Source organism: Nesoenas mayeri, assembly GCF_963082525.1.
Source record: "Nesoenas mayeri genome assembly, chromosome: 4".
Lineage (NCBI taxonomy): Eukaryota > Metazoa > Chordata > Aves > Columbiformes > Columbidae > Nesoenas > Nesoenas mayeri.
The window spans coordinates 72,193,566-72,209,837 of NC_137540.1; positions in this window are offsets into that span (position 1 = coordinate 72,193,566).

Here is a 16,272-nt window from a genome sequence, read left to right on the forward strand (position 1 = left end):
GTTTTAAGAAGCTAAAAGCTGATATAAAAGCTAATAGGCCAGCCTGTATGGGATATATCTTCTCTAAGCTTTACACTGTGATGATGTCAAGGTCTCCTTACATCTACAGATGGGAACTGAAGCATTTACATGACTCCAACTGAAGGAAGAATCTCTCTTACCATACCTCATTCCTGCCTTATAAATATGGCAAGTAGCTGTGAAGAATTTGTCACCCAGTCTTTATACGGTGAGGTTTTGTAGCCAAACTCATCATGTCCTCTGATAATTTTTTAACTGCAGAGCGGTAAAGTTCATTAATTCTAGTACCTTTTGCCTACAATCCTTTCTTTTTATACTTCTTTCCTTGGTGTGGAGTTTTTTAACATCAGCTCAGAAAGAAGAACAAGGGAAGTATTTTACAGGCTACTCAAGGGCTGCTACAAAAGCCTTTTAACTTTGCTCTATACCTTCTAGCACACGTGGACTATGTATGGTTTAGATATGAACAGTTTGCACTTTGCACGCTATGTGCTGGTTTTCCGTGACCTTGGCTCTGCTGTTCTACTTGTAGAGCTACGGTACTGGAGAGAAATACAGATATCTAGGGCCATGGTTTATCCCATCCTTCTGTAGGCATCTTAGACAAGGCAGATGGCTTAATTGCTGAATTCAGTTTTTGTTCTTCTTTAATTGACTGAGGTCAGCTGCGATTTGGGATATGTGTAACTGGGAAAGGATAAAGGCAGGAGAGAACTGACAGGATTTGTAATGAGGTCTTTTCATAACACGTGCAACTCCTTTTAAAAAAACAATATCAATTAGTAGAGCTCACAAGATGCCTGGTCCTGTCGCAGGATTCATCCCAGCCTCCCCCACAGACTGATTTTCTTCTGTCCTGATTCCAAAATTTCCCCTGACCCCAAATTACATGATGCCAATGTGCCTTCCTCTTAAACCTTACTGAGAGAGCTGGAGTTCAAAATATTTAAGAAATGGCTGAAAAGGCATTTTCATAACAGACTGAAGGAATGCAGTACGCTGTTTTTCAGGGAGCTTTTTGGGTTCTCCAGGGAAAAAGAAATAAATGCCATCCATCCTTTGAGCTGCCACATAGCTTTTTCTCATTAGCAATTCTCCTTACTCCCCTTGCCCCAAGACCTGTGGTGACTCCACCAAGACACCCTCCTACTAGTTTCCTTGCCTTCCTTGATTAATCCCTTTGTTTAAAGCCGAAAAAGCAGGTTCTTGCTGTCCGTTGCTTTAAGACACGAGATTGATTTGTTCTTTATTAAAAATAAAGGTTAATAAAGAAAGTATAGCACTTTGTGCTACACATCTTAAATATTCCTAGCTTTGAATTCTTCATCAAGAATAAGCCCGGGGGGGGTGGGGGCAGTAATATGAGAGGGAAAATTACTGTTTTAACAGTGTTCTTTTTATCGAATAATATTCAACGTTCTGTTTCTTTAATGAGAAGAAAAGTCCTTACATTTCAGACCTTTATAATTAGATCCCAAAAGAAGTCAGCTTCAAGATGCATGGTTCGAGACCATCAGGTGCTGCTAAGGTGTAACGTTAATGGACAATGAGAGCATGAGAAATGAGAATGACTAAAATTCAAAATTTCCTTTCTTGGAAAATAAGACTGTTTCCCCCTATTTTATGAAGGGGAGCTATGGAAAACAGGAAGAGCAGCAGCAGAAGCATCCAACATCCAGTAATCTCAATGAGAGGTGGGCATCAGGGCATGTTTTTATCTGCATCTGAAAGCCTTATCCTACATCATGCTTAGAACCCATGGCTCAGCTGGCAATGGAAGCCAAGCAATCTTAGAAGCAGCAACCTGATGGTGTGCTGATACTTGCACAGCCCTTTCAGTGTTGTTTTTTAAATGTACTTGTTTGAGGTTTCTTTATGCATGTACATACAGGGCTCACTGTTTTCTTGAATCTGCCTGTGGTTTTGTGTCCAGCTGGAATGCAAATACTAATAAGGATTTTTTTCTTGCATTTTGATTATTAAAAAGCACATGGACAAACGAGGAGGGGAAAAGTCTATGCCACATTCACATCCCAATAAAAGTAATTTCATTCTATGATCTGGAGCCTGGAGAAGAGCAGACTCTGGGGGAACCTTATAGCAACCTTCTAGTACTTAAAGGGGATCTAAAAGAAAGTTGGAGAGGGACTTTTTAAAAGGGTATGTGGTGATAGGACAAAGGGTAGTGGCTTAAACTGAAAAAGGGTAGATTTAGGTTAGATACAAGGAAGAAATTCTTCACCATGAGGCTGGTGAGGGACTGTAACAGGCTGCCCAGAGATGCTGTGGATGCCTCATCACTGGAAGTGTTCAAGCCCAGGTTGGTCAGGGCTTCAAGCAACCTGGTCCAGTGGAAGGTGTTCCTGCCCTTAGCAGGGAGGTTGGACTAGATGATCTTTAAGGTTCCTTCCAACCCAAACCATCCTATAATCCTACAATGTGTGATGTGCAATAGAAGTTTCCTTGGAAAAGGGTAATGGTATTTGGGGATGTCAGGACAGAGTCAACTGTTTGCTCATCTCACCTTCCACTTGGCTGAGGGCTTGAGCAGGTTTTAGCTGAAGTAGCTCTTTAAAATCAGTTCTGTAGAACACACCAACACATGCTTAGGAAATTTGCCAGGTAAGGGTTTCAGGGAGGCACTTTTGAGATGTCACAGGCTGCAGCTCAGAGCCACCTGATTCTTTGGGTTACAGAGAAATCATCTTCACACACAGCATCTGTGTGTTGAAAGTGAACACTCATTTAACGTCTTTTTGAAAGATTGGTACCTTCTAAAGTTCTCATTTGTTTGAAACTCTCCACTGCTATTTAATCAGCAGTCATTAAATACATTTTAGAAGACTTGCAGAAGACTGAATACTGCTTTGTTTTCTTCCTTCTGTAATAAATGACTGAAATATCATAATTTTTGGAGCTGCTTTAGAGACAGCTTCTCAGTGAGAAAAAAGTCGCTGCATATAGGCTCCCAAGGAAAGAGATTATGGTGCTAAAGGAACAGAGAAACCAATCACATTTTCCACAGTTCCCCACTATTATTCTTACTTAATTGTTTCATTCATAAGGATGAGATGCCTCTCTTCAAAAATTGAAACATCAGGTGAATTAAGGCAGCTGTTTTGCTCCCTTTGTCATCAGTAGACAAGGACTCCAGCACTATTATGTGTCTAGTTAAATGAGATTATTCCTATGTAAATTACTTACCTGCACTGAAATGTCTTGCTCTCATCTATCAGTTTCAGTAAAAACTTCAGTTGAAAACTTTTTCTTAGATTCAAGGTGGAACTTTCCTGTCAGCATTAAAGAAGTATTGTTATCCTGGGACATAAAGTAGTGGGGTGGTCTGAGAACTCATGCGAGATATGAGCAATCCATATAAAAAATCCCTATTCCAATGAACTACAAATTCCCTGAAGGCAAAGATGCCCACCCCCAAATCACAAGGCAGTATCTGCTTTAGGATAACTGGGGTGAAAATGAAATTTAAGTATAGATATTCAGTATCTTTCATAAGTTCCCCAAATCACATGCAACTGGCTACCTCATATGAATTTTCCTCAAGATTTATGAAAAACTTGAAAATATCTTGGTTTTGTCTCAATACACATAGGAGAAGAAGTTTTCACATCTCAAATAAAGCCATGAGATTAAAAAACTCATTCCTATCCACATCTGCGGGGGATCTTAAAAGCTATATGCAATATTGGTACATAAAGTATTAACTCTATAGTATGAGACAGTGTCATCTACAGTTGATATAAGCAAATGCTTCATGTAACATTTATAGTACATACACATTACATATTCACAGTGTAGATGTGAGCTAATCATCTCGCATGTCAGCTAATAAGCCAAGGATCTCTTCGCAGTCGATGCGACGAAAAAGAGACATTTTTAGGGCACAATTAATTTGCCATATTTTGCAACATGCTTTGGAGTGAGATGAAGTGCCTTTTTGTCTCCAATGGCTTCATAGGAACCTGTGGGGACTCATTCAAGTGTACAAATCTACATTGCAAAAGTCTACAGTCAGTCTGAAAAATCACCTCCTCACTCTCTATAACACAGAGGAATGCCAGGTTCTAAAGAAAGCCAGTAACGTATTTTATTTTATTTTATTTTATTTTATTTTATTTTATTTTATTTTATTTTATTTTTATTTTATTTTATTTTATTTTAAGGGAAGTTTCTCTTAATGAGTTCCCATTTCAAATCTAATTCCCCAGCTTCTTGTTTGGGAAGATTTCTTTAGATAGACTCTTGTAACATTAATGTTCTGGTCTGCTTTCTTATAAAGTCTCTAGCTATCATCAGTATAGATATCCTTCATGTATAATGCACTTGCAGCGCATCCCTCGTGTCCTTGCTTCTCTGCTGCTTTCTCATTTGTGTCAAGCCCCGAATATCTGAGTGGGATGTTTGGCAGCAAGCCTCTGTTGTCTGCTGTCAACCTGGATTTTGCCTGGCAAGACCTTCGTGGTTCTCCACTGGGTCTTCTCCCGCGGGGGCTCTGCACTGTGGTCGGTGATCAGGCTGTTTCTGCCTGTGTGCTCTGAGCGCTTATTTGCACTAAAGAAAGCTTGATTTGCACTAAGGAAGCTCTATCTCCTCTTTTCTTTTTAGGCAAGAGTAATAAATGAGCCTGCGTTCAGCCTAGATTTGAATAATTGGTACCAGGGCAGCATCCTTTGGGCCTTTGGGCTGCGTGGACACACAGGCTTTGTGCTATATGATTTATAAGTGAATATACATTGTGAGATAAAACAGCCACACTGTTCAGACCATATAAAAGTGGAGACTTGGAGTGGGATCAAGTTGCTTCAACATGTAAGACTAGTGCCTAACATGGTGCCCCAGGGTACCTGAGATATCCATATGGGCTGGCAGGACCTAGGAATGAGGTTGGTGAAACACTGGCCCAGGTTGCCCAGAGAGGTGGTGGATGCTCCATCTCTGGAGACTTCCCAGGCCAGGCTGGCCGGGGCTCTGAGCAACCTGATCTGGGTGAAGATGTCCCTGCTTATGGTAGAGGTGGCGCTGGATGAGCTTTGAAGGTTCCTTCCAACTCAAACTACTCTATGATTCTATGAATGTCTGAAGAGGCACCTGGAGCCAGGTGAGCTACTCTAAGGTGTCTGAAATGGCATCAAGCACACACTGAATCCTGTCTTTGCTGTATCCCCAGGCTTTCTTCACTATGTCACTTCAGTAGCATCACATCTTGTGTCACTGCTCACCCTTGCTTTCCCCATCCATTTCAGTGTAACAAATAAAGCTTTCTTCCTTGCCTTCTTCCTTGGAAATGGCACCTATGGACTAATAGAGCATTTCACTGCCTTTTCTGTTGGTTAATGACAAAGCCAGTCACAACCTATGAAATTTGCTTTCCACTTTATTTGGAAGTGTACTGCCACTTGGCAGAAATCAGGGCAGGACACTGGAAGATTGCAGGGACAGGGACGCCCCACATCCTGGAGCAAAGAGGCCTGATCTAGGCTGGGTCTTCAAACACTTGGTCACCACAGTCCTCACAGCAACGTGTTTCATTGACTTATTTTAGCCTACTTAACCATTAACCTGGTTTGACATATTCCACGCTATTTAGCTTCATGATAGTATTGTGCATTCCTTGGAAACCTTTTCCAAATACAGTCTGCTGTTTGGTGATAGTGCAGTTACACTACATACTTTGGCCATATTCTCTTAATTAGAGATGAAAAAAAATGCACCTTTTGTTGGTCAAACATTTCTGGAATAATAAAATGGTGACATACAGTCTTGCATAATAAAAGGGTGGCAAGGGTTCCTGTATTTTTAATATGTTCTTTATACTTTCTCTATTTTGCTGTTGGTTGTGGAACAAGTATCAACTAAAGAGACAAAAAATATCCATGGCAGTGTTTGAATAGTAAGTGTTTGAACTAAAATGTGAAAGCTAACCCTCCTCAGAAGCCACACTGCAAACACGAAGGGATGTGTTCTGGTTTACCCTACACAGTGCAGTGCAAGGAGAAACTTGGTATACCTGCAATATACATAATTAATAGCAATGACAAGTAAGTACATCATTATTGTTAAAAATAATAGAAGGCCTAGGTTGCTTGTAATTCAAAGTCAAGCTATTTCAATCCTGTTGTCTTTGAGAGGAGTCCTGATAGGCCTCAAGGCTTTGCTTTTTGTGTTCAATGTTTTTGGTGGGAAGGGAGCTGGGAACAACTGTCGGGTTTTGGGAAGGAGGACTCCCACAACGAGAGGCTGTGGGAAGAGTCTTGGTTTGAGGAGAAGGTAAACTGAGAAGCTGGGTAGAGTCCCGGAGTTTGGGGGTATTTAAAGATGATTGTGTGGAGCTCAGGTTCCCCGCTTCAGTCTCCCCAGGGAAATAGTGGTAATAATGCTGATTTTGCTCTTGGAAAATCCAGGTTCTGGTAACATTGTTTAAAAAGCTGATTACAGCTGTTCCTCACCTCACACCCTCAGATGACCTCTAGCTACCCCATCAAGTGACAACCATATTCATAAGTATGTAGCTATGGTGTAACTTCGGACTGACTATATTTAAAGACTGAAATATTGATTGAAGATGGTGGATCAAAGGCTGAGGGAAGAATACTTTTTACTGAATTTAGGAAGCTTATGTATTGCTCCTTAGGGAAGAGGATGCCAATCCTAATTTATTCATCATTTACTTCCTGCTGATCTAAATTTTCTATGACAAATAGATTCATTTAATTGTGTCACCTCTGGCTTGTCTGTTCCACAAAAAGAACTTCTCATTTTAACAATGGGTAACAAAGGAGTAAGAGTTTTCAGTGATAATGTCAGGGGATCTTGCAAAGACACTCAAACTATGGGAGGTCCTGCTTTATATTAGGATGAAATTATACTAGATGGGAACATAAGCTTGTAGTTTTAGAGAGAATTTCTTTCCAAAGAGCATTGTGCCTTTAGCATGGAATTTAGCTAAGCTGCTCCAAGCCTTTACATAGTTTTCTTAACTCAAGAATTTGCTTTCAATAAAATGTGAAATAATAACTCTGGAGATTTATTGCTTGGTAATATGCACTGGCACATAGTTGATGGCATCTGTATCTAATGGAAATACAATGAAAATGGGCCTTCATAGATTAATTCAGCTAACGTAAACAACTAGAAAACAATCTGGATTCCTGGCTAAGGCTAAGAGAAGAAATGAAAATTAATGTATAGAGAGATTATCTCTGGCAAATTTCTCTTTTCTCTCTGAGAAGATTACATTTTGGCTGTTCTTTTTTTTCAGAGCTAGCCTGATGTTCCTTACACTATAAGTGTTTTTGATGGGTGTTAGAATCACTGTCTGCAGCAAGAACGTCCACACAGTGCCAATGTGCTGCATCTGCTATACACATACCGCAGCAGCATAAAAGGCAGTTCATGTGTTTCCAGCTTCTCTCTTGAATACACTCACTCTGAAGCGTCCTGGTGAAAGCCTCCTCTGAGCTGATATATCCCTCTCCCTGCATAACAGGTTTCCCCAGCAGAACGACATCAGGGGCTCTGTGCCTCCAGGCAGCCAACACCACGAACAGACCTGATGCTTCATGTACCAATACCATCCTCTCTCCAGGAGTGGAACTCTAAATACGGGTTCCAAACTGAGGTCTCAGCTCCAAATGGATGCAAAGGTATTTTTTCTGGATTGTCTTTTTTAACTAGCTATTGCGCAATCACAAGAAAAACTGAGTTAAAGTTTCTAAGATCACATTTTGGTTTTTAAATACTGATTTAAAAATTTCATGCTGCAATATTCATATTTTGATTTCTCCTCACAATGCAGTCATTTTCCAGCAAAAAAATGCATTTCTGGGGGCATACTGGAGATGTAATTCAAACCATCAGAAAAACCATTGTAGAGTATAAGGTACAGTGCATGACTGAGCAGTGATCGCCTGGGAAAAAAGAGGATTATGGAGACACTACCACAAAAGCCTTATCAAGTTAAGGGGATGTGGCCAGGAAGAGCAGGTGGAGGGTGGAGATTTTGGAGCTGACACTTCCTGCATGAACACCAGATCTACAACCACTCTAGGTCATAAGAAAATTACTCTTCCTGGGAGATGGAGCTTGCTAGAACAGAGGTTCAATACAACAGCACTGGCTAGAAACAAAAGCCAGCTTTTCAGGAGGGCACACAGTGCAACAGAGCATGATGTACAAGCATGCCTGGTGCCACCTCTGCAACCCATTGAGCGTTGCAAACCTGCCCAGTTTCTGTAGGCATCTTTGGGGAGAAACTCTGCTTTGCAGCAAGCCCTGCAACAATTTGCAAAGCAATGTATCAAACATGTTAAATCATAGAATCCTAGAATCATTTTGTTTGGAAGAGACCCTCAAGATCGTTGAGTCCAACTGTTAACCTAAAACTGTCGTTAAACCATATCCCTAAGAACCTCACCTCTGCGTCTTTTAAGCCCCTCCATGGATGGTGACTCCACCACTGCCCTGGGCAGCCTCTTCCAATGCCTCACAACCCTTTCCATGAATAAATTTTTCCTAATATCTGACCTAAGCCTCCCTTGGTGTCTTGAGGCCATTTCCTCTTGCCCTGTCACTTGCTGCTTGGGAGAAGAGACCAATATATGCAATTTTCTCTCCTGGTGTTCTGTTTGCAACATGGTATTTCCAGGTGCACTGGGAAAACATAATTAAGGCTGTAGTCAAACATTTAGTGCAGAAATGTCTGTCAGGTTTTAAGAGATTGTTTCCTGTGGTGGCTGTTCCGTTACCCTCAGCTGGAGGTTGTGTCTTGCACTGATGGAATGAACCTTGTGAGTGCTCCTCAGGGTTCATGGTGCAAAGTCAGCACAGCTGCCTAAAAAGCTGCCCTTGAAAAAGGATATTCATGCAACATGCCAAGCTTTCAATCCCCTTTTCTTCATAATTTGGAGAATTTGTTAATTCAAAAGACATGCCTGCCTAAGGACCTGACTACTGTGTATCAAAATCCTGCTCCATTGAGTGCAAGGTGATTTTGAAGGATGTGCTACCAAGACTTGCTGAGTAAAGGTGCTTTGCTGGATTCAGGTTGGGAGAGACTTGGATCCCCAAAACTCAATGCTTAGCCTGGGATCAACACAGGATTTGTGAAAAAGCATAGCAAATATTAATGAATGCTTACAGAGCTCAGTCTGCTATTTTTGCCATCGTTCTGTCTTACTTTCTGAGTTTCTGATATTAAATCAGGCTTCAAATCATGCATTACCCTGGAGTGAAAGTGTTCTTGATTTTGCTGGGCTTGGTCCATGCATCTGCATGTTGTGCTAGACTCACAGGAGCAATATATTTATTTTATTGTTAATAAAACAAAAAGATTGCATCATTGTTCTGCTCAGTAAGATGGCAATATAAGTCTTGTTAGTCAGCCGTCAGATCAGTATTTTATGGTTTGCCAGTGCATATATTGTTTGTAGTTGATCGAAATAAACAAGTAAACAGAAAAAAACCCCATCACTATTAAAAGTAAGCTTTATTTAATCTGCTTCTAGTAAAGTTTTAAAATCACACTGGGAAATGAAGAAAATTTTTATGAGGTGGAAAAGAGAGAAGATAATATATCTTTTCCTCATACAGTTCCACTCTGCTTTCTTTGTCCAGTAGGTGGAAAGACTTTAAAGTAGTTAATGTTTTACAGCTTGTCAGAAAATACTTGGAACAATGAGCATCAGATTCAAATAGACTTTTGTGATCACAGTGTCAGATCCTGAGGCATCATCCCCAGCCAAAACCTATTAAGGTTCATCTTAAAATTGGCATATTTCTTGACTCCTTAGTCCATATGCACACTTCTGCTGGGACATTATCCCAGACATTCATGCTCGCCATGCTTAGAACCTCTTTTATTTCCAGCCTCAAAAGACCTGTTGCTAGTGTGTGGCCTTTCTGATAATTCATTCAACCATTCAGATGATGTCTGTGAGATCCCTCACATCATTTGGGAGTTATGGGTCATTTTTCCAGAGGGAAGATCTTTCAAAGAATGCTTTATGAGGAATCGGGACCTTGATACAACACAGGTGGACTCTGTCTGAGGAATCAAGTAGGCCAAAAGACACTCAGACTCTCTTAGTGAACTCCACCTGTGCTGAGCTGAGACACGCTGATGTCATCAGGAAGAGCAAGAGGCCCCAGATCCCTTTATTGTCAGTAAATCTTGCACAATTATTTCCGAACTAGGAGCAGAAGTTCAAGGGAGAGAGGAGCTGATGAATGGCAGGCTCAACAATAATCTGATTTTGCAGCACTGTAGGTCATTTGGGTTAATGAACTGACTCTGGGCTCACACAGAACCCTACAGACCTGCATCTGCAATCTGATGATTTGGCTTATTCGCAAGTCCCCTGCTATTTGTATAGGGGTTTTTTATATGGATGTCATCTGTTGGCTCTGACAATCTGTTTTCTAATGGGGATTGTAGGCTATTTTTTCCCATCTCATTTACTGATACTTTTTGTTTTCATTACAATTATTATCTCTTCTTTGTTTTTCCTCCCTGTCTCTTCCTTCTTTCCATTCAATAAAAACACAGAAGGATGTCTTTGGGGATTATCTTTATATTTGATTGAGAAGCTGTGTGTGTTTTTCATACTTTAACTTGAATATCAACTTTCTTTTCTAGAATATGAAAAACACCACATTGTTTTCATCCTAGAATTGTTTTATATGTATATTTTAAAATATGACTAGAACTAATTTACACAATTTTTTTTTTGGTGACACACAGGAGAGACTGCAAACTATTCTAGTAAAAATAGTTGAACTTTCTGCATCAACATTGTTCTTTATTGAAAATCATAGCTTCATTAAAATAGAAATGTTACAAGAAAATATTTTTTCCATTAAAGAATATATAGCACAGTATCCTTTTGAAAAAGTTATTATTTTGTCAGTTCCTGATCCGTTTTAAGACACTGAAAATAAGTATTTGAAGCAAAACTGTTCTCTCCCCCGCCCCTCCCCCCCTTTTTTTCTTAATTTAGAAAAAAGCTGATTTCTTTATCCAAAAAAAATAAAGGGCTGCTTTAGGATTGAGGAATCAACAGGGAAACACCTGTCAATTGCATCAAGGGAATTAGGGTGAACTCCTTTTAAAAGGTGATGTGGCTGGTAGCCCAGTTCAGTGCCTCTATACCAATGCATGTAGCATGGGAAACAAAGAGGAGGAGCTGGTGGCCACTACAAAGATGGAAAAATATGACCAGAAACTTGGTGGGATGAATTGCATAACTGGAGTGCTGTGACTGATGGACTTATTCAGAAGGGACAGGCAAGGAAGGAGCAGGGGGGACTTGCACAGAACTATTTTTGAAGAATAGGAATGTGCAGGTCAAGAGTTTATGGGTGAAAATTAGCAACCAAGCCAACAAAGGAAACTTTGTGGTCGGTGTGTACTACAGGCCATCCAATCGAGGAAAGGAGGTTGATGAAGAGTTGTTTATTCTTCAACTGCAGGAAGCATCATGCTTGCAGGCCCTGGTCCTCACAGGGAACTTCAACCGCCCAGACATCTGCTGGAAAAGTGCCTCAGTCAAGTGGCAAGCAGCCCACGAAACTACTGGAGTGCATTGACAACAACTTTCTAGTCCAGGTGATGGAGAGCCTGACCACAGGCACTGCTGGATGTGTTGCTCACTAACACGGAAGAACTTATTGGAGAGGTCAAGATGGGGGTAGGCTGTAACCTGGGCTGTAGTGATCATGCCTTGGCAGAATTCCCCATCTTGAGAGGCACAGGATGAGTAAAAAATAGTCAGGACCCTACAGCTCAGAAAGGTAAACTTTCAGCTATTTCAAGTCCTAGTGTGTGGGATTTCTTGGGAAACTGCCCTTGGAGGAAAAGGAGTGGACAAGAGCTGGGAGATATTTAAAGACGTTTTTATTAGAGTACAAGAGCTCCCAATCCTGACATGCGAGAAGCTGGGCAGGGGAAGCAGGAGGCCAGCTTGGCTAAGTCAAGACCTCTTAACAGAGCTAAAGCACAAAACCAAAATGCATAGGCAGTGGAGGCAGGGATAGACATCCTGGGGAGATTACAGAGATATGGCCTGAGAGTACAGGGTAGGGATCAGGAAAGCCAAGGTACAGCTGGAGCTATAATTGGTAGGGATGTGAAAAATAACAAGAAGGGTTTCTTCAGGTACATGGGAAAAACAAAGGTGGGTGAAGTAAACTGTACCACTCCCTCCCTGATGAAACAGGAGACCTGGCTATAACCAGCATGGAGAAGGCTGAAGTACTCAATGACTTTTTTGCCTTGGTCTTCACTGATGGGCCAGAGAGCCACAAAGATGATCAGAGGGATGGAATACCTCTCCTATGAAGACAGGCTGAGTTGGGGTTGTTCAGCCTGGAGAAGAGAAGGCTCCAGGGAAACCTCATTGGGGCCTTTGAGCATTTAAAGGGAACCTACAGGAAAGATGGGGAGGGACTCTTTATCAAGGAATGTAGTGATAGGACAAGGGGTTAATGGTTTTAAACTGAAAAGAGCTCAATTTAGAGTAGACCTTAGGAGAAATTATTCCTCATGAGGGTGGTGAGACACTGAAACAGGTGCCCAGAGAAGCTGTGGGGATCTCATCCCTGAAGTGTTCAAGGCCAAGCTGGACAGGACTCTGAGCAACCTGGGCTAGTGGAAGGTGTCCCTGCCCACAGCAGGGGGCTGGAAATAGATTACTTTTAAGATCCCTTCCAGTCCAAACCATTCTGTGCTTGTATGAGTCTAAAACTATTTCACAAAGACCTGTTTCAAAACTAGCTCATAAACTGAAGTTAAAGTATTTTTAAACACTATTTATTTATTTCAAGAAAAAAAAACCACAAGTGATTTTAAAACACAGCATTTTGCTGACAGTTACTGAAACTGAAAAGTACCTAAAACAACCACTAAGGCCTCAGAAATGCATACACCTCAAAATTCAGACTTATCTAAATATGGACTATACCAGTATCTCAGGATGTTTTCGGGAGGAGGATGGAATCTTTCCATAGCAGTATAGATTACTGAAAACTGTTTTGAGCAAAGTGCTCTAGAGAGTCGCATAGATAACAAATTTGGACTAGGTATAACATTAGTGGACGTCTTTCAGATGCTGCTGCTGTTCTCCACATCAGACATAAAGCTGATTTCTTACACTTTTTTTCTTCTGCTTCATGTCGCAGATTGAGTTATATTTGTCATGGGAACAGAGTGGCATTTCATCTGACCAAACAGAGATCAGCATCTGAACTCCAGACTGCCAATAGGCTCTGTGTGAGGAACAAGTATTTTGGAGGCATGATTAATTTCATGCCAAAATAGGTCAATTGTATGATTTCCTAAAAGTGTCCATTATTTTCCAGGCAGGTACCCAGCTCCATTAGAGGCAGTTTCACTGCTGATGTTGGGAGTCTGGTGAGATGGATCACACCCATTGAGTTTTACAGCATGTCTACATTGCACACTGCAGAGCTACCTATAGTACAAGCTGGTTGGCTCATATACCACAATGCAGAAAAGCTATCTTGAATACCCAGGTCACAGAGAGTATCTTAGTTTCACTTTTCTAGGTGAGCTACACTAATACATCTTGCCTTTTGATACGGCAGTGGATTGTACCCACTTACTATGTTGTATACAGCACATCAGCCTCATCTCTTTTGCATTTGAGGAAGCCACTTAAGGGAGTTTTTTAGTTGCTAACACTGTACTTGGGCTACAAAATTAACTACATCTGAAGAAGGTCTATCTGGTCTTCTGACATGATGCATCCTCCAGCTCTTAAAGTCCCTAAATCTTAGATGCCAGAGGGTAGGAGGGCATGTTGAGGAAAGCATCACTCTGTACTTCCCGTGTTTTGGCATCCTTTCCCTAACCCTGCACTGTGGGATGTTATTCTTTTCAGTTGATCCTTAATGCAGTTTTGCTGAACTCTGTGGGTATTGTTTCATATAAGGGATGCAGAGAGTGCAATTCGGGGGGAATCTGGCAAAACCCACACAACCTGAAGTGACAGATTAGGAAAAGCAACTCTGTTCAGCCACATAAAATGTCACTTTGTGTGGAGGTGACACTTTCACATTTTCAGCGGATGACAGTGCTGTTGCCTATGACCTTTGACAAGCTTTTCTCATAGGTCAGCAAAGGCAGAAAGCAGAATGTGCATACAGACTTTTGGGGAAATAAAGCAGATCTAAACTGTCTGAACACCAAAGTCCTTTGTATTGCAAATAATGCTTTGTGCTGAAGTGATCACATTTTGCTTGGGGAAATTGCCAACATATTTCTTATTTAAGTAAAATTGACAATGTATTTTCATCCAATTTCCTGATTCTAAACCTTGTATTTTTGAAATATCCAAGACCACACTCATTACTATCCTTCCACTTAAATGTTTTTTGGCAGGTTGGTCTTTTAGTATCAAATAAGCTAAAATTAGCTGCAGATATCTAGAGCTCTGTGTTCCTACTCTTAAAGTAAAATCTGTGAAACTAATTGAGTGAGACTGTTTAATGAGACAAACCTCATTAAGATGGTAATTCTTCCCTGCATACTGTATCCCCTTACTCCTGCTGAATATTTAGCTAGTAGTATCAAAGATTTAGCAAAACATTTTGAGAGCCTTATTTGTCAGAGTACAAAATAATAAAACCTTGCAACAATTTCCAATATGTTCAGCTAATGACAAAAGTGGTCATCAATCAAATATATACATTAAGTCTGAAAGACTTTTCTTAAGAAGAAGTAGAGACATAGGCCAAATCTTTAGGAGATCCAAACTGAGGGAAGGATTTCCAAAGCTCTAAGGGCTTACTAAGACAAGACAAAGGCTTAGACTAACTTTAGCTTACAAGCGAATTTCAGCTTTGGGAATGATCTGGTTGCAGATGGCTATCTGGATGGTGTCTTCATGCTTTTGGCTGAGCTTTGTAAAAGTCTGGAGCTGATATAAATATATACCACTGAACTTTTGGGTTCCATATTTGGAGTTCACCTCCAGTGTCCCTGTGATAATATAACTGGTTTTGAATAATTTTTAATGCACTTCTTGTTTCAAATCTGTAGAAAGCCAAGCCCAGTTGTCTGAAATATATAATTTTCTTTAAAATTTGCACAATTAAAACAAACAAACACCTGCCACAAGGGGTCTAGTAGTACAGAAATCCAAACTGAAACAGAAAGAAAGATTCATTAATTATCCTTTAACATATTTAGCTACAAAGTTTAGCTGCATAAACACAAGAACCCAGTGCTATTTGAGATGCCCTGTGATGCTGAGACAGCCACCAATGCTGGCAGATAAAACACAGGACCTATGGGAGAATCCTGGTCTTTTGGAGAAGAACCTGAAGGTGAGATGTTGTGGGGAATTTTGGTGTCCTGTGTTTAAGAAGACTTCACAAAAGCACATATAGAAATCAAGTAGCAAATGATAGGACAAGAGGAAATGGCCTCAGGTTGTGCCAGGGGAGGTTCAGATTGGATATTAAGAAAAAATTCCTCATGGAAAGGGTTGTCAGGCATTGGAACAGGCTGCCCAGGGAAGTGGTGGACTCACCATCCCTGGAGGGGTTTAAAAGGTGTTAAGATGAGGTTCTTAAGGTCGTGGTTTAGTGCTAGAGTTAGGTTAGAGGTTATGGTTGGACTCGATGATCCTGAGGGTCTCTTCCAACTGAAATGATTCTATGATTCTAAGCTAACATACAACAGGGCGCTTTTGTCCAAGTTTAGAAGAATGACGCACAAAAATCCTAAGTAATCCAACCATTATCTGGGTAGATGCAGTATACAAAGGCTTCTTCAAAAGATCCTTAGGCACACACAGTTTTACTGTGCATAACTGGATGCAAACATGGCTGAAGTGTCTTTACTCACAAAAAGCTGTCCAGAAAATACAGTGGGATTCACCTAGACTCTTGTTCAAGTGAGTCACTTGTGTTTTCTCCAGTGGAAAAATGCAGCGCACAGGAAAATTTACTTTGACCATGCATGCAACTTTTAGATGGCTCAAATGAGGTGGAGACCAGTCCCTCCCAAAACTCCTACGAGTTCCCAGGGCAGCTGAGCTCACCATGTGTTTAAGTGAAAGGCAACGTTCAAAGCCTGAATCCATTTCAATTAAGTGTCTGAATATTTCTTCTTATGAGCTTGTAAAGGAGACATGGGGACCATCCTCTTCTCTTTTGGGTGTTTCCTATTAGTTAGCGTAAGCATCTCAGCAATTTGTGTGCCAGCAGCTGTGA